Source organism: Callithrix jacchus, chromosome 4, assembly GCF_049354715.1.
Source record: "Callithrix jacchus isolate 240 chromosome 4, calJac240_pri, whole genome shotgun sequence".
NCBI lineage: Eukaryota > Metazoa > Chordata > Mammalia > Primates > Cebidae > Callithrix > Callithrix jacchus.
Window position 1 is genome coordinate 118,027,534 of NC_133505.1, and position 24,630 is coordinate 118,052,163.

The following is a 24,630-nucleotide window of genomic DNA, read 5'->3' on the forward strand; positions in this document are numbered from 1 at the left end:
TTTCACTAATTTCTTTCTACTTTCTTCTAATCTGGCTTCTAGATAGCTTTAAATTGTCCATGGTACTTGACTTTGGTTTCTGTTGGACAGTGCTGATTTAGACCTTTGCTTCTTCACTTGTTAAATGTGGCTGATGGTAGGACGCTGGGGTGGTTCAGATGGGAAGAGATATTGTGGGTGACAAGGTGACATGTCAGGGTAAAGTATTACAGTGGCTGCTTGTAGACTGAAAACTTTAGCTTAGGGAGTATGAGGCACAATCACAAGAGACCCAAGCTAATCAGGTCTGTCCTAGTTTATTTTGTGTTCTTATATACCTGTGACTGGGCAATTCATAAAGATGAGAGGTTTATTTAGCTCAAGATTGCAGGCTGGCAAGTTCAAGTAGCTATAATGCTGGTATCTGCTTGGCTTCTGAGGACGGCCACATGTGGGGGAAAAACATGGCAGATATATGTGAAGAAGCCAAACTAGGAGGGGTGTCCTCACTTTAGAAGAACCCTAACCATTCCCCTGAGATCTAATCCAGTCTTGGAAGCGTGAGAACTCTCTGTCATAAGAATGGCACCCAGCTGCCCATGCTCCAGATACCTCCCAACACTGCCACATGGAGATCAAATTTCGGCATGAGGTTTGGTGGGAAACAAACCATAGCAAGGTCTATTTGGGTCCTTCCCAATCTCCATGTGCCTCAGATGGTTAATGTGTGAAATGAGAGGCGGGACCAAATTCTTGCATGATGAAGTAAGTCTAGAGGAGCTCTTTATGTGCGCCATTCCCAGTCACTCCAATCCCAAGAATAATTCTGCTAAAAACAAGTAGAATGACCAACAGAGATCTAGAGCCTCTGCCAGGACCCATCTGGAGAAGCGCTGCTATTTATGTTAGATCTGCTTCAGGCCCTCTCGGGGACGGAGCTGACAGAGTTCCTGTGACGTGTTAACACAGTAAAAGACACACAAAGAACAAAGAGTGCAAGATGGGAACAACAGATGTCACACCCTTCTTAAGGACTAGGAAAAATTCAAAAAAGAAAAATCCTACAGATCATGATATGCAGAGGGAGAGGTATTTACTTTCTTTTAAACTTACATATGAAATATCTACTACTGTACTGTTAACCTACCAAATAAAAAATCCAAGATTTTATAATAACACTGTGGCCTATTAAGTAATCCAGTTAAATAACACATGAAATACAACTTCCCCCTTTAAAAAAATCAAGCATCCCCCACATCAAAACAGTATCACTTCCCAAGCATATTACTTTCTGTGTAAAAGAGGTTGTTAAAAACATACAAATGACAGACAATGAAATTCCATTTATAAACAAAGCTGTGGCCTACCCAAGGCTGCCTCACACAGCAGTAGTGCTGGTGCCGAAAACTGGCAACTGGGCTGATGAGTTTCATGTGTCTGAATTAGTCACTGCCATAGAAAAGTCAGGATGGTTAGCATAAAGATCTCAGTTTCTGGCTGAGCATGGCCCACTCGTCTAAGGTCCAGCAGCACCTGCCCTTTAGATGTGGGTAGTGTGTGCTTCTCCAGCTGCAGTCTCCTGGCTGACTCTCCTTGTTTAGGGATCTACCTAGTCCGGCAGACACTTGTGGCCTGAGGCAAGAACTGTGGTGGGGAAGGCATGGCCAGAGGGCATGAGAGGGAACACGGAATTGTTGAAAAATCCTGGCTTTAAACCTGATAGATATGGCTTGATCTTAGCTCTCTCATAGAGGCTGGGTGACCTTGGGCAAGTCACTTCACTAGTCTAAGCTGTTCTAAGGGAAGAAAGTGAAAAATGTTCTACATGTGAGGAGCCTGTGTGGTGAGGAGTGTGTAGTAAATGCTTTGCTAAAGTAATTCCTTCTTATCCCAAAGGCAAGAAAAAAAAATGTTTAGCTAATCTACATTACCACAGCAAAATCCAGGTGACCACCAAGGAAATGGCTAGAAAACTATCACTGTAAAAATCTGAAGGCCTAGGTCATACATTACAAATAATTCAGGAAGAGAAAGAAAAGAGTAAAAAATATCAGACAATATCCCAAAATAATAACTGAATCAGGTGAGGATATCCATGGTTACTCAAGCCATTGGACGAAAGGAAAGCTGGAGCAGGATGTTCATTAATGACTCATTTAACAGCCTACTGACGATTTATTAACTCAAGGTGCACCTTGACAGTGGTTAGGTCTATAACCATCTTACCTAAGAGATGAAACCTAGCACTGAGGATGGTGGAACAAGGTGACATCTTCTGCCCTCTGATGTGATGTAGTATCAGGTGCATTACATCACTTATAAAGGATTCTTGACAAAAGATGTTTAACCTCCACTTAATAACAAGCCTCTAGATCTAACAAATTTTAGGAAGAGAAGAGCAAGTTGAACAATGCTGTGAACAAGCAGACGAGCCCAGGGTATAAGACACTCTATAGCACAATAAACTCTTCAAAAAGTCATTTTTCAAAAGTTATATGATGAATGAAGGAAAAGTTATCAACCAAATTCATCGGGTGTATTTGACCAGTTACTAGATTTTGGGGTGGGGGAGGGGAGAGGTAAGTTATAAAATATTGTTTGGACTATATTGTTGAAATTTAAATATAAATTGAACATTAGATATTATAAAATTATTAAATTTTTAAGATGTGGAAATAGTATTACAGTATGGTTATATAAAAGAATGTCCTTATTCCTAGGAGATGGGTGGTGTAATATTTAGAGGTGAAGTGTCAAGATGTTTGCCACTTTTAAATGGTTCAGCAAAATTTTACATAATATGTATACATATACATAATATGTATAATTTATATATATAATGAGAAGAGGGAATAAAGCAAATGTTGCAAATGTAGAACAAGTGGTGAATTTAGGTAAAGGACATAAAGTGTTTGTTTTACAATTCTCCCAGCCAGTAAATTTAAAATTTTCCAAAATAAAAAGTTGGGAAATGGGAGAGGGGAAAGGGGAGGGGGGGAGGGGGGAGGGGGGAGGGGGAAGGGGGAGGGGAAGGGGGAGGGGAAGGGGGAGGGGAAGGGGGAGGGGGAGAGGGGAGAGAAATACAAAACAGGAAAGGAAGAAAAGGTGAGATAATATCACTACTCCTTCTCTCCCTCTTTCAGACTCCCTTCAACATCTATATTCAGGTCAGTTTCCCTGGGTGTCTTTTCATTCCATATGGTTTTATTTTTACCAGTTTAATAAATTTCATTGTGTGCTCATCAAACTGATGCAGCCATTGTCTCAGCTCCCTTGCTGGCTTACATCAAAACTAAAGTTTAAACAAAGCTCCAACAGCTCTTGTAAGGGTTCACCAGGTAGGTATGAAGTCTCAGATAACAAATCAAAAACTTCTGAAATCAACACCTAATTTGCTATCAGGATGGTTTTTAAGCCAGGTGGATGTGAGGCTGTGGTTAGAGCATCCTACTGGGCTCTCATCTTTTCCAAAGACAGTACTCTCTCTCACACCTGCACTGGACACTGATGGAGACATGATAGGTACAATACAACATGCTGGCCAGCTGGGCCACTGGGGTTTTAGAGAGTCTATTTTCACCTGAAGTGTGCTATGCCTGAGTTCTGGTGCCTGGGGCAGCAATCGCATGACCTGCAGAATAGCCACTCTGAACTCAACTTTCAGGGAGTGAGAGTTCCCAAGAAGTGGAAACTAATTCCGTGATGCCTTTAACACAGAGAGAGCTATAAAGGATCTGAATTCAGATAGTGCAGGTGTGCATCTGGCTCGACTGCATTCTAGTACAACCTCAGATCAGTGTTTCTCAATAGGGGTGCTATGAACACTGCGCTAGGGATAGCTCTTCACTGGGCACTGCAGGACATTTGCCATCCCTGCCCCACTTTCTCTTGCATCATGTGCCAATGGTACCTCCCAGTCTTTGTGAGGACAACAAACCCCTCCCCACTCCCCACACACATTCCCAAACGCCTCCTGCCTTAGACATCATCTAAATTCTCTGAGCCTCCAATTTGTGATAACATTGATTGCCCTGCCTAGGAAGTAGTTTGGGAAGATCAAATGTGCTGCAGCTCCTTTTTTTTTTGACATGGAGTCTGGCTCGGTCACCCAGGCTGGAGTGCAGTGGCATGATCTCAGCTCACTGCAACCTCCACCTTCCAGGTTCAAGGGATTCTCCTGCCTCAGCCTCCTGAGTAGTTGGGATTATAGGCATGTGCTACCATGCCCGGTTAATTTTTGTATTTTTAGTAGAGATGGGGTCTCGCCATATTGGCCAGGCTGGTCTCCAACTCCTGACCTCAAGTGATCCCCCCACCTCAGCTTCCCAAAGTGCTAGGATTACAGGCGTGTGCCACTGAGCCCAGCTAGCTCTTTACAAACCTAAATGAGCTATACAAATGAGCTATCAGAGGCAGGGCTGTGGGGTGGGACCAACAACCTGGATCCCAGGTGGGAGCTAATACAGTCTTATCTCTCTAGTCATGCACTAGAATACGTGACAGCTACTTGTTCTGAAAATGTTTCCCCTTAATAAGTGGGAAATTTTGGCTTTTAAGTGTTGCTATAGATAAAAACTACAGCATAGTGTGAATTTTAGAGTGAAAGCAGATGGCAAATACTTGGGCGATTGTAGCAGAGGAGCAGGATGGCCTCTTGCAAAGCAGCTTCAAGGAATCTGGTTTAGAATGTTGCCAAAACTAACCTGGAATGAAAATGATACTCCTCTTAGTGAGCAAGTGATACAATGATTGTGGAAATTACTTTAGGAATCAAGATTACACAGTAACACAGAAGAGACACCCTACCCTCCTAGGTACAGGGCTAATTTTCAAAATGATGTGCTTTAGGGATCTGTTCTTTAAATCTGTGTGTGATGCTTATGGAAGGGAATCAGTCTTAGAGGTTGGGCCAGACTGCTGCATGCAACGTCAGATGGAACATAAGCCCTGAAAGAAAAGGCTGAGAATAGAGACTGGAACAGGGATTCTCACAATTTAGGATGCATAAGTACCACCTGGAGAGGCTGTTAAGAATAAAGCCACACACCCACCACAGGGACTCCGTGTCATTCTACCAGACTGGGGTGGGCCAGGATCTGTGCATTTAACAAGCTCTTAGGCCGATTCTGAGGCAGGGGACCAGTGGCTGCTTGGGGAGACTCATGGACACCTCTCCTGAGGGCTCTCTGCTGGAAGCCTCTGCCTTTAACTCTCCCCATGGCCTCTCAAGACATGGCCTTTATGACTTGGAATTTAGGTAAAAGCATTTCTCCAGCCCCTAGGTCTGGTTGGGTTTTGGGTTACAAAATGGTCCGTTTTCACTCTTTATCTCGGGTCCTCCTCCCTTGTACACACATTGTGTAAATAAGAAGCTAACTTTATTTTGCTGACCGACAGAAAGTTCTGACCTCTCCTTGAAGGCCAAAAGTCTCAGATATTAACAGAGAAGTGAAGGAGGCACCAAAAGGCTGGGACTGAGGAGGAAGAGCAGGTGAAAGACGCAGTCTTTTTTTTCTTTTGAGATGGAATCTTGCTCTGTCGCCAAGCTGGAGTGCAGTGGTGTGATCTCGGCTCACTGCAACCTCCACTGCCCAGGTTCAAGCGATTCCCCTGACTCAGCCTCCCGAGTAGCTGGAACTACAGGCGCATACCACCACATCTGGCTAATTTGTTATATTTTAGTAGAGAAAGGGTTTCACCATGTTGGCCAGAATGGTCTTCATCTCCTGACCTCATGATCCACCTGCCTCGGCCTCCCAAAGTGCGGGGATTACAGGTGTGAGCCGCCGCACCCAGCCAGCAGTCTTAAAGAACAAAAGTAAAAACAGATAGATACCTACCCTGGGTCATAAGCCATCAGCAAAGGCATGGAAATGGCCCCAGACAATCACCTGGGGGGTTGGAGTGGCCCCTGAGGATCACCTGGGGGTTGGAGTGGAGCAGGGGCAGTGCTGGCTGGGACACACAGGGTTGCAAACAGATAGTTTTCCCACAGATACTTCCATAAAAAGATCTAGTGCCAACATGGTGTTTCTATCACTTCCCTCAACTCTGCTTATTAGTCAGTTTTCCTGAATGCCTCCAAATCCCATTCGTCTTAAAAACAGTAGACTGATAAAGTCTCTGTATCTCTGGACTTGGCCATCTGAAATTAGATCTTTTATCTTCACCTTTTCTGGCTTTCCAGAATACATTTTCATAGCACTCTTGCAAAAGGAAAGACTATCAGAAAAATGATGGGTAGTAAAGTTGAAAGAATATCATACCACAGCTTTTGGTAAGAAAATATTTATGTCCACAAGCACACACCACACCCTTGCTGGGAATATATTACTGGCCTAGAAGCCGAGTGAGTGCATCCCAAAATACACTTCACAAAAAGCACCATTACCCTCCCAAAATAGGCCCTATAATTAGGTAAAGTCTTTTGCAGTGGGTTGTCCTATATCATAAATTGACATGTGTTGCTTTAATCTTCCTGCTTCAGCAAATGTAGCCATATTGGGCTAAAAAAGCTCTCAGCGACTCACATTTAAACCAGATTGTGGTGTCACTAACAAACTGATGCAAATAAACAGCCCTATGTACCAAAATACTCAATCTCAATCATCTGTAATGAGATCTCTCTCCTCCCTAAGCATATTTTCATCACACCAGAACCGCCTCGATTCAAAAGGAAGGACTAGCCCAGATTGAAATACCATTTAATCTTAGAGGTCATCAAATGACTAACACATCTGAAGAAGCTAGGTTTGAAATTCAAAATACAAGACAATCTCTTTTGTGTAAATGCTGGGATCATGTTGTGTGAGTCTTGTTTTTATCTTTAGTTGACTGTCATTCCGTATAAGTCGTCAGAGGCCCATCTGTCTGTCTGAATTGATTTAGGTCATTTTTTGCTTGGAGTCAGAGGTAATAGAAGAGATAACCTCTTAGCAGCCCTTCCACTCAGATGATTTTCTGAACGAGTCTTTGTGTTTTTTTAGTGGTATATTTACATATAATCAAATGTTAAGATATTTCAATTTTTAAACCTTCAAGATAATAAGTACTTTAAACAGTTACACTTTAAAAACCACTTACAATCTCCGAGTTTTGTAAGCTTGGCATCGCTGAGATTTTGGGCCCACTCGTCCTACACGTGTGCCCGAGTGTGCGTTGCTGATCTATGATATGTATTTTAAGACATTTATCAGCATCCCTGGCTTCCACCCACTAGATACCACTAGCACACACCCTCCTCCCTCCCCTACTTGTGACAACCAAAAATGGCTTCAGATATTACCAAATGTCCTCTGGGAGGACAAAACTGACCCCAACTGGGAACCACTGCTCTCTCTATATGTATTTATGTGTTTATATGTCTCCCCTTGGCATGGCCAGAAAAAAGAAACCTAGGCTTTTCAAGGCACCCACCAGTTTCAGTTTTTTTTTTTTTTTTTTTTTATGTTTTTGAGACAGAGTTTTGCCCTTGTTGCCCAGGCTGGAGTGCAATGGTGTGATCTTGGCCCACAGCAACCTGCAACCTCTGCCTCCTGGGTTCAAGCAATTCTTCTGCCTCAACCTCTGGAGTAGCTGAGATCTGCAATCTCATGTGCCACCATGCTCAGCTAATTTTGTATTTTTAGTAGAGATGGGGTTTCTCCATGTTGGTCAGGCTGGTCTCAAACTCCTGACCTCAGGTGATCCGCCCACCTCTGCCTTCCAAAATGCTGGGTTACAGGCATAAACCACCATGCCTGGCCTGTTTTATGAATTTCAAACTTCCTATGACTTGTAATGAAGAATCGGAATCTGTGATGTAGTACTGCCTCTAAAGATTTATCAACAGTACCATGCTGTCTCAGACTGAGGGTGCCAGGACCTGCCTTCATTTCAGGCAAGGCCTGTAAGAGGATGTGCTGCACCTGGGCTCTTTCTTGCACTGCCACTCTCCCTACTTTTAGGAGCTCCTTTCTTAGAGGACTGCACTATAGACATCTTTTATGGTCCATTACCAGACACTCCATACTGATTGTGAAGGAGGAGGATTAGGTGTCTGTTAACAGCATCCACAGAAGCAATGCACCCTCTGTGCTCCTCCTGGGCCATACCTGTGGGGCAGAGTGGCTAGTGCTGGCTGAGGTGCACAGGAGAGGTGTGGGGAAGCAGAGGCCTCCTCATGGAGCTCTGACAGATGGGGAGAGGTGTGAAAACAGCATCAGAGGACAAAGAGGCCAGGCACGGGAGATGGTAAGTTCACCCAGAGAAGAGAAGATGAATGAGGAAGGACAGTGTCTTCAAATATTTGGTGGGCTGGAGTGTTAGAAAGTGAGTGGGCTTACTTTGAAGGTGACTAAGAGCAGTAGGTGATTCAATAAATACCACATTTATGCCTTCTATGTACCAGGTGCTATCCAGGCACCAAGACTCTAGGATGGAACAAGACTAAGTCCTTGTCCTATGGAGCACATATACTGTATTAATAGTTCAATATAAGAACTGGATTGCTTTTCTTTCCTCCCTCCTCCCTCTCTCCTTTGCATTCCTCACTTTCTTTTTAACAAGTTGGGCTAACTGTTAAATTTTTAAATGCTTATTTTTTTGCATTTGAAAAATTCAGCTTTAATTAACATTCAGGAGAACTCACCCTTTCTAGTCTATAGTTTTGTGAGTTTTCACCAAAGCATACAACTGCATAAATACCACCACAATTAGGATACAGAACAATTGTATTCCCCCACTCCCCAAGGATTTCCTTGTAGGCCCTAATTGTCCTTTTAATTGAATCAAGGTATCTTGTACAACAGCAAGCTCCTCATCTCTGGAAGAATTTGAATTCCCTTGTCAGGGATTTGGTAGAAGACATTTTTTTGTCTAGCAGGGGATTGGGCCAGATAACCCTTGAAGCCATGTCCCTCTCTTTGATTCCATGAAATGGGAGCAAGGTCATCTATAAATATCTGACCTTAAATACTGGTCCATCTGCAATGCCACGGCTTCGTCTCCCCTACCACAGGTAAAGGCCCCACCCAGAAGCCAAATTCTTTTAGTCAAAGCTAAAAAATTTCAGCCCAGTAATTGGATCCCTGTGAAGGCTACACAATAAGCATTGACAAAAACGTAAAATCAATAGAAAGGTTTGGAAATGAAAGTGTAAACATGGCAACTGAGGTCCAACAAAAGGTATCATCTACCCCCACCCTTCTTTTCTCACAAATGTGATTCAAAATGACATTAACTCCAAAAATGAACAGAGCTCAAACAAGGTGACCTCACTAGTTGTAAAGGTGGCAGGAATGGAATTAGCCAACCTTTTCTAAGAATGGGTCACAAGGGCTGGAAAAGATGATAAATACTGCAGGGGTTCCTACAGGTTCTTCTGAAGTGAATGTTGGAGGAGGGGCTGTGGTGAGTAGCCGGGATGCCCTAGTAACATCAAATGCATGTAAGCGGCCCATCCCCAACAGCCCTCCTGCTGGAAGACAAATATGCCTCTTAGTAGCTTGACTTCAGTGGGAAATGTCCAGTTTTCAAATAAGTCTGCTCTGTTCCCAAGAATGACTGGCTTTATTGAGCACTTACTATGCTCCAGCACTACCTACTTCATTTTATTCTCACAGCAACCCTATGAGGTAGGTAACATGATAAGCCTCATTTTACAGAAGAAGAAACAGGCTCAGAGGGGTTATCTAACAGCCAGAAGGTACAGAACTTACATTTTAACCCAGGTCTCCTGATCCCAAAGACTGTCCTCTTTACCTGCCAGCAAGGTCTGGGTGATTGCTGAATTGAATGTTCTTGGTCTCCCAAGACTACTGTTATGCCGGTCTATGGGCTGGCTCTCAGGCAAGCTGGACTCACAGCTTCCTTTAATTTCCCATTTCCTAGGCTGCCTGCTTCTCTTTCTTTTAATATATGGGTCACAAGGATCTCTCTGCTTTGGAGACTTTATTCTTTTGTCTGCAAGTTTATTACTCTTAGGTTACATGGCTGGCTTAGCACATAAACTGTCAAGGGTGTTTTTTAACCTGCATCCAGAAACTTTCCTAAATCTAGACTTACTATGTTTTAGAAAACTCCATATTGCTTAATATGACAGCAATAACAAGAGAAAGTGTCATACTGTCAGAAAACATCAATTCAATGTCACATTTAATTATAAAATTCCATTCTGCCTGAGTTCAGTGCAGAAGTAAAAGACACACAGAACCAGGCAATAGCTTCCCTTCCCGAGCACCATTTTACAACAAGAGGCATTTGAAGTCAATGTAGCAACGCTTACCAAAATTTCCGCCAATGATCACAAACTTTATATATACCACATGTCTTCTAAAACAGCGGCAGGACTGGTCCTGAAAAACAATACCACAACAAAAGAAAAACCACATCATTAAACAGGAATAATTGAACACATATTGTTTCTCTTCTGTAAACTGCAGCCTCTTCCTCTGTGTTGGTCACCCATCAATGTACTGAATTTCACCTATGGGCTTCCTCTGTTTTTCCCAGGAAGATGAAACCAATTTACAAATTATCTCAGCACTCACTAATAAAAAATTTGAAAACCAGACAATGAAATATACCAGAAATTATGTTTATAAATATTTGAATGTTTAGGCCTTTGAAACACTTGAAGACAAGAGAACAATGGAAAAATGTCTACAGTTTAACTCATAGCAGATTCCCCCAAAAACCAATTCCGCTTTCCTTTTTTTCCAGTAATATCCTCCCTTCTTGCCTGCTAGCTGTGAGACCCTGGGAAGTTTTCCTAAACTTTCTTTTCTAGGCTTTATTTTATTATGTATAAAATAGAGATGATTGTACTGACCTCATAGGGTTGCTATGAGGATTATATGATATCAATGAAATAACATATTTACATGACATGGAAGGGCTTATAACAGCCTCTGGCACACAGTAAACCTGAGCTGTGATCATCATTCTCCCAGTCCCTCAGGTCTGTAAACTGACACAGCCTTCCTCACTTCCACTGCAAATCTTGGCCCAGCCTCGCCCAGTAGGAGTCCCACAGTGGTGCTGGGAACACATTGCTTCCCCCTGTTCTTGTTACACTCTATCTGGTCAGCACCATGCCTAGCATACACTAGTCTCCTGGCCTCCAGTTTCTTCCCTTCCCATCCGACTCTCATGGCTGCACAAGGCATCCTTTCCAAATACAAACTATACAGCCAGTCCTTCCTCAGCAGATGCATCTTCCACCACCTCCCACTACCTGCGAATTTACCATCGAGTCATGTTAGCCTGGCACTCATGCTCACACCAGCTTTTCCACATTATACTATTAAATGCTGCAGCACCCAGTGGCCTGTCCTGTCTCTGAGCCTCTAGGCAGGCCATACCTTCTCTGGTAGGAGGCCTGGCCATTGTCAAAGGCAGGGGCTCTTTACCTTTGTGCTATGGCAGTCTAAAGACATCTTCCTCAGAATGATGTTTACAAATGCTTCAAGTTAACACAAAATGGACAGGAGTCAAAAAGAGTATACTGTTATACAGTTATCAAAATATTTGACAGAATTGTTGAGTGTCTTTCAATACTTAAATAATTTCCAACAAGTCTAATAACCACTGTAATTTTGAAGTACTATTAGGCATAAATGATACTTCAGAATATCTATAACTACAATATAAAAATATTCATAATTTCTATTAAGGACAAATAGCTAATGCTACTTTCATAATATTAGCAAATGTGTGATTTGAGATAAGGGCTAGAGACAATTATGAGATCACCATCGGCCTCCTGAATTACATGCATGGACCCAGCTTTCAGACCTAGCTTCACTCTCATTGTCTTTTCTTTTCTTCCTTTTTTTTTGAGACGAAGTTTCACTCTTGTTGCCCAGACTGGAGTACAATGGCGTGATCTAGGCTCACCACAACCTCTACCTCCTGAGTTCAAGTGATTCTCCTGTCTCAGCCTCCTGAGTAGCTGGGATTACAGGAATGCGCCACCAGCTACTTTTGTATTTTCAGTAGAGATGGGTTTTTTCCCATGTTGGTCAGGCTGGTCTCGAACTCCCAACCTCAGGTGATCCACCCACCTCAGCCTCCCAAAGTGCTGGGATTACAGGTGTTAGCCACTGCACCTGGCTTCTCATTGCTTTTTCTATCTTGATTTTCCCAACTCAGTATTATCTTATGCCTCTTTATTTTTCTTTTTAAAAATATTTTATGTGATATAGATACTTTAAATAAATATACTACTTTTAATGTCAGGCTTATAAGTTGTCAGGGAAGGTCCTATCTTTTCCCCCAATTTAAAATTCCTTCCATGGCTAATAACACCTTGCCTTATCACAGGCAAAGCAGGGAGGCGCTCATCGGGGCTGTTAGGAGTCCATCCATGAGTAATGGTGCAATCTGCTTGTCCTACACGAGCTCAGGTTATAGTTAATATTACCTCATCCCTCCTTGGCAGCCTATGAGGTCCTAGATGGGACACCTAAGCAATCTATATTTAGACTACAAATTACTGAAGTTAGGCAACACAATGTTGTCTGGTTTAACACTTCTCTTTTGAGAGTGAGTTATTAGTCCATGCTGTTGACTGACAGATCTCCTGGGAACAGACTAGCTGTTCAATCATTCTGTCAATATACAGGGCACCTGTGTGACACAAACACAATGCCTGCCTTCCTGGAGCTTCAAATCTAGCAGCTTTCCCCAGGTAGCCCAGAGTAGCAGACAATCTCTCAGCCTTTCAGGTCCTTTGAATAGACAAGGCACAACTGGTGATTTCATAAGCATGGGCACTTTGGTGACTCACGCTGGTGAGGCCAGGTACAGTTGCTCTGGCGTCTACAAGAGACCACAATCAAGCTCCAGCTTCCCATAGTCCATAGTTGTGAGCCTGTGGTTCTGAGGCAGGTGGGTCAAATAGACTGAGCAGTGAAATTCTACGTCCCCTCCTGGGTGATGTTGTCTTTGCACATGAGGTCCAGGACAGCAACTACCACAATGACTATCTCAGGAAGGTCTACTCAGCACCTGGCCACATACTTCATGCTGAGCCCGCTGAGCCTGTGATTGCACAGCCTCAGGGTGTGCACTGGTCCTTCCATCTTATCAGCCTTTTTCCTAAACAGCTGCAGCTGAGGAATCCTGTGTATCTTTTGTCAAGCACAACAAAATAACAGAACAGTTCTTCCTTTTCAAATGAATAAAGCATAATGACTTTCTCCACTGAAAACCACTTATAAGGGCATTGTGACCATTTGCTTTGGCAGAAATTCACCATTGGCAGCATTTTTCACTCCCAATATCATGACAAGTGACTCTTAGGACAAGTAGGGGTGTATTCTCCCTTCCCAATAACCATGACTGATGAGATTTCCACTCACAGAACAAAGGCTGGACTTGGCACACTCCTTTTATACTTAAGGCTATTTCAATCCATTTCATCTGAATTTGTTCTTTTTGAGATATATGGGATTCATTACTAATAAAAATAGCTGAATGATAACAAAACAGGTGGCATGACTTTTATCTTTTTTTTCCAGAACTGCAATGCCTGCATCACCATAAACGAATGAAATTTTTATGGGTGCTCCCACATAACAATTCTGCTTTTAATATATACTACAGAGTATTGTATGGCTCCCAGTTTAAAGTTAAAATACAAATTATACACTGAAAACAAGCATCTCTAATATAGTTCTCATCTGCATGTGGTCATTCCCTCTTTCTTCTTCCCAACAGAGCCCCCGTATTTCTTTACCCACAGTGTCCATAAGCGCAAGGCAGCACCTTCAGCTGGGAGTAGGGGTGGGACAGTCAAGGTTTTGCAGCGTGCTAACCTGCAACATTCACATCACCTGGGAGCTTGTTAGAGCTGTCAGCTGAGGTCTCACCCAAGCCAACTGAATCAATTGATTTTGCAAGATTCCCCAGGTGATCTGTGAGCACGCTGAAATTTGAGAAGCACTGATCCAAGAGATACCCACTCCTACTGCCAGTGATTGGTTTAAATATAAGCATGTGGCCCGATTTAAGCCAATGAGATGTGAAGAAAGTTTTTCTGGAAGCTTCTACTCACTCTTTTGGGAGACGCTTCCTCCTTCTGAAAGTAATGTGGAATGTGATGCCTAGAACTTCCACAGCTATGTTGCTCCAGTATAAGGATAAAGTTGGCCCACAGACAGAACAAACACAGGGAAGCACAGTGTAGGTTATTGCATTAGGTTGGCCTTGAAGTCTGTGGCATCTCTGGATTTCCAATATATGTCTTACTGTTTAGGACTTCTTGACTTGGGTTTTCAATTACCTGCAGCTGCAAAACATCCTGACTAATCAGTCTCCAACAAAGCATTATGAAAAGAACAGAATGCCAAGGCACTGGGCTCAGTCACATGTGGGACAAGGCAGTACATCCAGAGATCAAAAGCCACAGTTCAGAGACTCATTTTGCTCAGGGAACTGACCCAATAGTACTTCCGGTCCTGATAACCATGGTACATTTGCACATTTCCAAAAGCTTTTTAAATCAGCCAGTCTAAATGATCAACTGGAGGAAACGCTGAACATTTTCCAAATTATTCTAACCAGGATGGTCAACGGTTGCCTTCCCCAGAAGCCACACTGATATGTCATTTCCTGCAAAGACAATGGGAGACTAATTGCTCAGCTTTAGACTCTAACAGGGAAGACAACCTGTGACATGTAATTACTGAAGAGTAAAAAAGGAAAAGCTTGAGGCTCTCTGAATCTGTTTCTGGATCTGCTCCAATTACTTGGGGAAAAGGGAAAAAAGAAAAGAGCCAGCTGGTCTGGGAAAAGATTTGAGGGGCTGGCAGCTCACTTAGGCAGCCACCCATACAATTTTATACATATTATTGGTACTTATTGAAAACCTTTCTGAAGAAACCAAAGAGACCAGCTATTACACAATATCATGCGTGGCTGTGTTCTAATCCTGCTTCACACCTAGAAGAAATATAGTCAAGGAGAAATGGATGTCTGAATGGACATTATCTCTTTGGTGTGTCCTAACTTCTTAGTCACAAGAGCATATTTCTGGGGTTAGGTTTGTTGTATTGACTTGATGAAGAACATGCTTTCTATCAAGGAGTGGAACACTGATTGGTTCTCCACAGGATGTTCCCAGGTTCTATCTCCTCAGAACTCATTCTCTCCCAATACCATTTTGCTATCTCTTTCCTGGTATGTATACTTCCACTGTCCCAACTATCATTCTATGGGGTAAGTTTAACACTACATCTCTAGATCTGTCCCCCATGTTCCCAGTTCCTCTGCAAACCCCCTATACAGACAGTGCCCTAAGGACACACATTTTGTTTTAGTTACTGTGATTTTCCCAATGCTTAGCATAGTGGCTGGTACTGAGTACGGAATGTTTGTTGAATGAATAAATGAAAGGCTTCACTCAGACTAGAAGAAGCTCTTGCCATCACCACCTCTCACTGACTGTGGCCTCTCTTTTCCTCTGCTCCCAACACACACAAACTCTGGTTACAGCACTTCTCATGTTGCTCCTAGACTGTCTCAGCTGGGAAAGATTTAGCAGCCCAGACCTGGGCTTTACATATGAGAAAATGGGTCCATTGAGCCAAGAGACTTGCCCAGTGATTAGTGGGTGGCAAAGAGAGGATTTTAACTCAAGACCCAGCATGCTTGCTACCAGGCAACTGACCAGTTTAAAAATCTTCAATGGTCTTTCAGTACAACCTCGTGTAAAGGGCCTGGTATGTAACAGGCATTTAATAATATTTGTTGAGTGACTGATTGAATACATTAATGAGTCTCATGCATATCCAACGGGTTTTAGTTTTTCTTAAAGTGGAACCCTCCTCAACAGACAGACAATATTCTGTACACAAAATGAAGATGAGAGGAGCTGTTCTCTCCTCTAAAATTGCGGGAGCAGCTGGCACACTGGATCTCTTCCCCTGCAGTAACTGAACCAGCTCCCAGGAAACTCAGGGCTTGGTGACACTGCTAGAAAGACCACTGACTTCCACAGACTTTTCACCTTTGCAATCAAAGCCATCCACTATCATTCCATATCCACCTCGTCAGCAGTATCATTCATTTCTTCCTCCTCCCTCATGCCTTGCCTTCTCAGAGCACTTGCTGTTCTCAACACTGTCCCTCCTCTGAGCCTCCACCTGTCCTATTTCTTCTCTCTTATTGTGCCCTCACCTCCACTTGCAAGAATACAGAACCAAACTGTCCCTCAGGCCAACTCTAGTATAAATCTCTCCCTGAAGTTCTTGCCCAGTTTCCTCCACGAGAACTAGTGTTACTCTAGTTCTCACTAGAGAAGTAGAGACAGCACAACTTTCACACTATCTGCTGCAAGGAAAATAGCCAGCTCCTTGAGGGCAAGAACCCAGGCTAAATGTGTCTTCGAAGCACTGGAACCGTGTCTGACCCAATCCCTTGCACAGAGGAGACAGTTCTAGTCATGCTGTTGCATTTAAAGGACTTCAACCTTTTTCGTTCACCTCTGTGACCAAATTGCATGTTTTGTAATTGAGATTTCAATTCTTTCTCTGGCATGTGTAGATTGATGATACAGCTAACACACTTGCAGAGCCCACTTGCTAAGGAACCGCTGTGTGAGTCTTTGTTGAGTCTCAGTTTCAAAAGCAAAGAATGGGGGTGAGGGGGAACAGGGAGCACGAACTCCCCCTCCCTTCCACAGCTCTCTGTGCCTATGGCTGTCCTGTGAAGCTGGGAAGCTTGTGCACAAAAATAACCGTCAATTTAAAATACAGTTTAGTCCTGCAACCTGCCATGTTACAATATTCTCTGTAAGCCCAAACTTGATTGTCTGAAAAATTAAAGAGTTCCAAATGCTGAAACAAACCATTAAACAAGGAAGCAAACAAAGCCCAATTGCCAGGGAGGAGGATGGGAACTAGAAAATACAGGTTCCCTAGGAAACTGAGCTTACTTTTTGACTGACTGTGGTCTCCCCTTTCACTGGATATAGGGGGTGGGAGGGAAGTGGGAGGGGTGCTCTGAGAAGGCAAAGCTGACCCATCTGCTTCCCCTGCCTGCAGGGGGGCCAGAGTCCTTCTGGTTACACTCCAATAAGATGGGCAGACTCAAGCAAGGTTGTGGTTGTTGTTTTATTATTTGCCGGAGTGGGAGTAAACAGCAGAGAGAGAAGAGGAGGAGAAGGAGAGATGAATAGAGAAAGAGATGAACATGGAAGGTGCTCAGCCAGCAGAAAGGAATTACTGACCACAGAATGAGGGGGGGCAGGAAGGTCAAACTACAAAAAGCTGGCTGCTCCGTTCTCATCGGCTATTGCCAGGACAACAGGGAATCAGAGGCTCACTGTGGAGCAAGGCACCAATTCAAGCTCATGCTCAGCTGCCCTAGAGGCCAGGTGCAGGGGTCCCAGCATCCATGGCTCTGAAGCTGGACTAGAGAGATAAAGATTTGGGGCTCACTGGCACACATGGATATGCAGTCATGCAAAGAGATGGCTGGATGGGTCGGGGCGGGGCTTTACTTCCCCCTCTCCAATCCCCATCAACCTCCAGGCAATAGTAGTAGTAGCAGAAGTTGTACGAATATCATTTTATATTATTATTATTATTACTTTTTTTTTTTAGAAGGAGTCTTGCTCTGTCACCCAGGCTGGAGCACAATGGCATGATCTAGGCTCACTGCAACCTCCACCTCCCATATGCAAGTAATTATCCTGTCTCAGGCTCCCGAGTAGTTGGGATTACAGGTACCCACCACCAAATGTGGCTAATTTTTGTATTATTATTAGAGATGGGGTTTGACCATGTTAGTCAGGCTGATCTTGGACTCCTAACCTCAGGTGATCCACCTGCTTTGGCCTCACAAACTGCTGGGATTACAGGTGTAAGCCACTTCACACAACCTCATTTCATATTATTATTACTATATTTCAACCTTAAGGCCGCAGGTACCCAGTTTATCTGGGGAAGAAATAAAATAACTAAATGCCATTGGAATAATCAGTTGAGTATCAGGAGGAAAAAACAACGATTCTGCTTCTATGAGACTCATGAGAATGAAGTATACAGTTATAAAATCATGTCTCTCTTTTCTTACTGGTAATAAGTTCCTGTCATGTGATCACATGTATCACAAAAAAAGAAAATAAAAACAAAAACTCTGTTTTTGTAGTGTACTTGAATTATTTCTGAGTTGCCCTTTTAAATTAAGCTGTTCCTAAGATCCACAATCCACAGTCCAAACAGAAACACTGCTTTGCTATGATGCAAGCACGGTTGCTGGACAAGTCTAGCTCTCTTCCAACCAGATTACTACTCCCAAATCCCTCCAAGTAGGCATTCTGGAGTGGCTCCGGGGAAGGCCCATGAAATGCATACAGCATCACAATGCTGCCAAGATCAAGGTTAATAAAGATGTTTGCAGAACCCCTTGAGTGTAGGTTGGCTACACTAGTAGAACCCCAGAACCTTGACGCTGAATGGAATGTTGAAGACTATCTAGTTGGATAGTTATTAAGCTATTATTTAGTACCAGCACTGTGTGTGTATGTCCACGCCAAATGTGTAACAATTATGCCAGAAAACATCCAGCTAAAACACCACATACCTGGAGAATCCATTATGATGGGAAATATTTTATTCTCAAAAAAAAAATTCATTTCTTGTTATTGGTAGTTCTAAACCTTAGATACACACACACACACACACAAACACACACACACACGCACTTTCGAAGGGTTCAACTTCAAAATATTAGAAAAAAGTGTAACAGAACAGATCTGGTTCAAGAGGGAAAGGACTCAAACTCCTACCACCATGGCCATCCTCCTGGCCTACCTGGTATTTCTGGGTACCTCTAAGGTCCTAAGAACACTGAAAAATCCCAGATCAAGTCTCCCACCCCAATCCAGTATCTGAGTCTTATCTCAGCATCAATTCCATCCTATGTGCACATTCTCAATGTTGCAACACTGGTGACAAAGGGCATCGACCAGGGGTTCCCTACCAAAGACCTGTTTTATCCACCTGAGCACCCCACATTTTGAATCATTTCACTAACATTATATTTTAAAGTAATAATTGATTTATTTTCCCAGTTCTGATTTGGGAGTGAGATCTTGATTTGAATCTCAGTTCTGCTAAGCTTGGTAAACTTGGAAAAATTCCTCAATAATGTGAAGTAGTAAACCTGGTAGAAGCCTTCCTTCTCTCTCTTGGCTTTTTATTTCATCAACACAAATCTCCATCAAAAGAATACCTAATACCTAGGAATAAGTCCAACAAAAGATATGTAAGACTTATTGCTGAAAATGACAAAACATTATTGAGAGAAATTACAGAAGACCTAAATAGAGGGTTGTGCCCTGTACATGGGCTGGAAGTCTCAATATTTTTAAATGTCAATTCTCCTCCCAATTGCGTCTTAACTGCAGTGTCAATTTTTTTTTAAAACTAGGTTTCTGATGGAAATTGACAAGCATATTCTAAAGTTTATAAGGAAATGCAAAGGGCCAAAAGTCAAGTTAATCCTGAACAAGAGGAACAGGGCTAGAAGACTTCTCTACCAGATATCAAGATTCATTATAGAGGAATAGCAACAGTATGGCATTTGTGCAAGGATAGACAGACCAAGAGAACAAATAGAACACCCAAAAATAGAGCTACACAGTCAACTAAAATGCAAAGGTGACAATTAAGTGATAAATATATACAAGTATGTATAAATGGATAAAAATCAAAGTAATAAATGTTGGGTTCACTCGGTGGTACAGATTTAACTGTGTCCCCCCAAAAGATATGAAGTTCTAACCCCCAAATACCTCAGCATGGACTTATTTGGAAATAGGGTTATTGCAGATGCGATTAGTTAAAATGAGTTATAGTGAATTAGTATGGACTCTGAATCCAATGACTGTTCTTAAAGGAAGAAAAAAATCTAGACAGAGACATGTGGTGAACACAGCCATGTGGCCACAGAGACAGAGGTCAGAGCAATGCAGCTGCCAAGAAAGGAATGTCAAGGATTCCTGGCCACCGCCAGAAACTAGGAGGAGGCAAGGAAGGACTCTTCCCTAGAGCCTTCATCAGAGAGACCATGACCCTGGTCACACCTTGATTTTGGACTCCTAGCCCCCAGAACCACGAGAGAATAAATTTCTGTGGTTTTAAGCCATCCAGTTTGTGGCACATTGTTACAATAGACTAGGAAATAAATATACTGGATATCCATATGAAAAAAATGAATCTGAATTTCTACCTTACACCATGCAAAAATCAATTGTGGATGGAGAATAGAACTAAATGTGAAAGGCAAAATAATAAAGCTCTTAGAAGAAAACATAGAGAACACCTTCATATCTTGTAATAGGTAAAGATTTTTCTGAAAAGAGAATACAAAAAAGGGTTAACCATGAAGAAAAAATATGATAATGTGAACTACACTACAATTTTTTTTTTTTTTTTTGAGATGGAGTTTCACTCTTGTTACCCAGGCTGGAGTGCAATGGCGTGATCTCAGCTCACCGCAACCTCCACCTCCTGGATTCAGGCAATTCTCCTGCCTCAGCCTCCTGAGTAGCTGGGATTACAGGCACGTGCCACCATGCCCAGCTAATTTTTTGTATTTTTAGTAGAGATGGGGTTTCACCATGTTGACCAGGATAATCTCGATCTCTTGACCTTGTGATCCACCCGCCTCGGCCTCCCAAAGTGCTGGGATTATAGGCTTGAGCCACCGCGCCCGGCCTACACTACAATTAAAAATATCTTCATTAAATGACATCAACAGAATCAAAGGGAAGCCACACAGTGGAGAACATAATTGCAATACATATATACAAAAAATAACTCTAAAAGTCAATAAGAAGAAAAGCAGACAATCCAATAAAAAAATAGACAAATACTTGAGAAGACAAAACAGAAAATCCAAATGGCCAATAAACATATAAAACGATGCAATAAAAATAAAGGCAAATTAAAACCACAATGCATTACCAATACACCTACAGGATTGGCTAAAATGATAAAGACTAAAATCATGAAGTACTGGTAAGGATATAGAGCAACTGTAGGCATGTCCATTTATAACTGGCAGTTTCAACTGAACACACACATCCTGTGATCCCTGATGCTGCCATCCAGAGTCTATCCTATAGAAATGCTACATATACTTACCCACTGACATGACAAGAATGAGCCTACCAGTACTATTTGTAATAGCCCCAAACTTGAAATAACTCAAAAGGCCACTTACAAGAGAAGGGCTAAGTACATTTTGATATTGTTAAACAGTATTATGCAGCAATGAAAATGAACAAACTACAACTCACAACACAGATGAACCTCTCAAATATAATGCTATTCTTTTATGACACAAGAAAGTGCAAATTTTGCAATTTTATTGATAAAAAGTTCATAACAGATAAAAGCAACCTTTCTTGTTAGAAGTCATGCTATTAGTTACCCTTGATGGAAACTGGGGTGTATAGGGACTGGATGGGGGCTTGAGGGTACTCCTAGTGTTTAAGTGACATTCTTTTTCCACCTGGCTGCTGGTTACAAAGGAGAGTTCACTTTGTGAAAATTCATTATCAGTGCACTTAACAATTTGTGCTCTTTTCTGCATAAATGCTATATTTCAATTAAAAAAAATCATCTCAGGGCTAACACAGTGAAACCGAAACAAAACAGAGCTCTTATAAGTACTGAAAGCAAAAAAGCACAGCAATTTAATTTAAGCAAGGTAATTCGAAAATTTGCTGCGCTAAAAGCTTAAAAGTGCCATTTCATTAAATTGTATTTTTTTATTCACTTAAGATGACTGTCAGGCCAAAGCTATTTTATTATTATATTTTAGGATGGCATGAAGCAAACAGTCTCAAAATAAAATAATTCAAATCATTTAAATTTTATTTTACTAATTTTTTAAAGTGAAATTTTGGATATTCAAGCCCATGTAGTTTTTTATGTTAGTTAAAAACCATTTCCTGGGGCCTTGGTTTAATGTCTGTGTATCCCCAGATGGGAAAGCCCTTGGGATAAAGGGGTTTTCCTTCTGTGGTGCAAAGCAAGCACTCAACATTGCTCTTCCAGAGTCAGTCCATTAGATCAGCTCACTCCTGCCAATGGAATCAACAACAGCTCAGCCTGCCTTTGTACCATCACTGTGGATAAATGCATAATTTCCATCAGTCTGAAATACCAAAAATAACCATTCTCACCTTTGTGAATTTCTGGGGCTCTTTAGATCCCCCTCTGGAATACATAAAGTCATGAGGTCTGGAGTCTTGACCCACCTGAGAGCAGTCAGTATGACACAGAGGAAGACCCAGGCTGTCCCCCAGTCTTGTGGCAGCTTGACCTCTGCCTTCTGCTAGGTCCTCTCCTGCTTCTGGTCAGTCAATCCATTATCATTAGCCATGTGCTCCATACAGCTGCTCCACCTACCACTGAAATAAATCCCTTGGAGCATAGAAACCATGTGGCCACACTCTGGCTTTATCAGACATCTTTGTTCTCTTGGACTCTCTGGGAGGAGAGATCTACTCAGGCGCTGAGATGGACATCCTGAGACTGAGGGTAGCCCCTACAGGAAGTGAGAGGCAGCCACACACACCTTGGCTTGCATTCTGGGTTGCAAAAGAAACCATGAGGGGACTGTGGAGGAGACCTCACTCATCCTCCAGTCTGACCCTACCTGGGAGAACCTAGGGCATGTCCCTGCCACTGAGCTGCTCTCCTTCATCCACCATGAGGACACCCAGGCCTTCCTTTGGTCACTCCGTTTCCCTGTATATTAGCTTCCCAAAGGAGAGCCCTCGTTAAATTCAAGCTCTGTTGTTTTTCGGTGACATATCTATTCCTAACCACCATATTACAAACAATTGTGTGGGTCCTTTAAGGAGGTCCCCCCATCCCTAATTAGAGTTCTCTGGTAAGAAGATAACATTTGCTTTTTACATAACTTTTAATCATGAGTGCCACAGAGATTTTCTCTCTGAAAATACAGAGGACTCACAAGGGACAAATAAGATAATAATCAGTTCAAAATTTACATGGACAGAGGAACACCATCCAGACCAATTCCTTGAGAGCCTGCAACCAGAAGACTGAGGCTCTACCAGCAAGGGCTGTGGTCAGCAACCCCCAGCCTGCGGATCAGATCTGGCCTGTTGCTTGCTTTTGTATAGTTCCTGAACTTAGAATGGTTTTTACATTTTTAAATGGTTAAAACAACAAAAAAAAAACAAAAGATTATTCCATCACACATGGATATTATACGACATTAAAAATCTCAGTGTCCATAAGTAAAGCTTTATTGGAACACAGCCATGCCTACTCGTTTCTGTATTGTCTATGGCTGCTTTCACACGACAACAGCAGAATTGTCTTGATAGAGACCGTATGGCCTGCAAAGATGAAAACAGTCACTATCTGGCCTTTTACAGAAAATGTTTGCCAACCCTGGGCTAAGGTGATGTCTGTTTGCAGAAGGATGTCCACTCTGACTCTGACTGTTTTGTGCCTCTGGGGCTGTCTCCACAATAAGTCAAAGGCAAGTCCTAATGCTGGTTTCAATTTCACACTAACCGGAAAAACCAACACAACCCACTAAAGCAGTGCCTTTCAACCTGTGGTCTCTAGTCAATTCAATGGGTCACAAAATTTAACACAGTTGGTTGTGCCCAGCATTTAATGAAATAAAAGAGAAAACTATCAAGGGTATTGTTATAAACTGAATTGTATCCCTGCAAAATTCATGATTGAAACCCTAAGCCTCCAGCACACATCAGAATATGACTGCATTTGCAGACAGGCCTTTAGAGAGGTAACTAAGTTAAAATGAGGTCATATGGGTGGACCATAACTCAGTATGACTGATGTCCCTATAAGAGGAGGAGATTAGGACACAGATACACACAGAGGAAAGGCCACATAAGGACAAAGGGAAAAGACAGCCATCTACAAGCCAAAGAGAGAGGCCTCAGGAGAAACCAAACCCACTGACACTTTGATCTCGGACATATAACTTCCAGAGCTGTGAGGAAATGAATTTCTGTTGTTGAAGCCACCCAGTCTATGCTACTTTGTTATGAAAGCCCTAGCAAATTAGTCTGGGCCTCACACAGAGCATTATTTTTCACTTGCACATGTGCATGACAGACTTGTGATATTAAAATGTATTAAATTCTGTGTGTCACACCAAAATAAATGGAAGAACACTGTACCAGAGGAGAGACATACATGCTTGGTAGCAAAATCACAGACAGAAGGGTGTTCTAATTGAACCAAGACACAGAAAGAGGAAAGGGTATTGAACATATTAGGCACTTTGCATACTTTATTTCATTTTAGTCCTTACAGTAACCCCATACAATGGGTCTTCACCTGATAAAGTAACTAACCAACCAGAAGTAACCTACTGAGGTGGCAGAGGCAGATCTGACTCTGAAGCTTACACATTATTTCTCATGATGTATCAATTCTGTTTCTATATTCCTGAGAGTAGGTTGAGATTGTAGTCTGACAATAAATAAGGGAAAAGATGTATAAATAATAATAGCTAACATTTACTAAATACTGTGTGCCAGGTTCTGGGCTAGGCTTTACATACACCTCAGTTTATCCTTATTAATAACCCAATGGCTTAGATTCTACCCCTATTTTTGTGGAAGAAATTATTTAACTT

The 24,630-nt window shown here is 42.2% G+C and overlaps 1 protein-coding gene across 3 annotated transcripts in view; it reads right to left on the minus strand.

The window, feature by feature from the left end:
- FYN (FYN proto-oncogene, Src family tyrosine kinase) overlaps positions 1 to 24,630 on the minus strand; it is a 192,260-nt gene that overhangs the window by 114,324 nt on the left and 53,306 nt on the right. For 2 of the 3 annotated variants that reach the window (XM_035296539.3, XM_008994918.5), the window contains one exon: positions 10,244 to 10,313. The exons of the other annotated variant lie outside the window; for it this stretch is intronic. The gene's annotated coding sequence lies outside the window, so the exon portion shown is untranslated. Of the gene's footprint in view, positions 1 to 10,243; positions 10,314 to 24,630 lie in introns of those variants that run through there. 3 annotated transcript variants of the gene reach the window in all.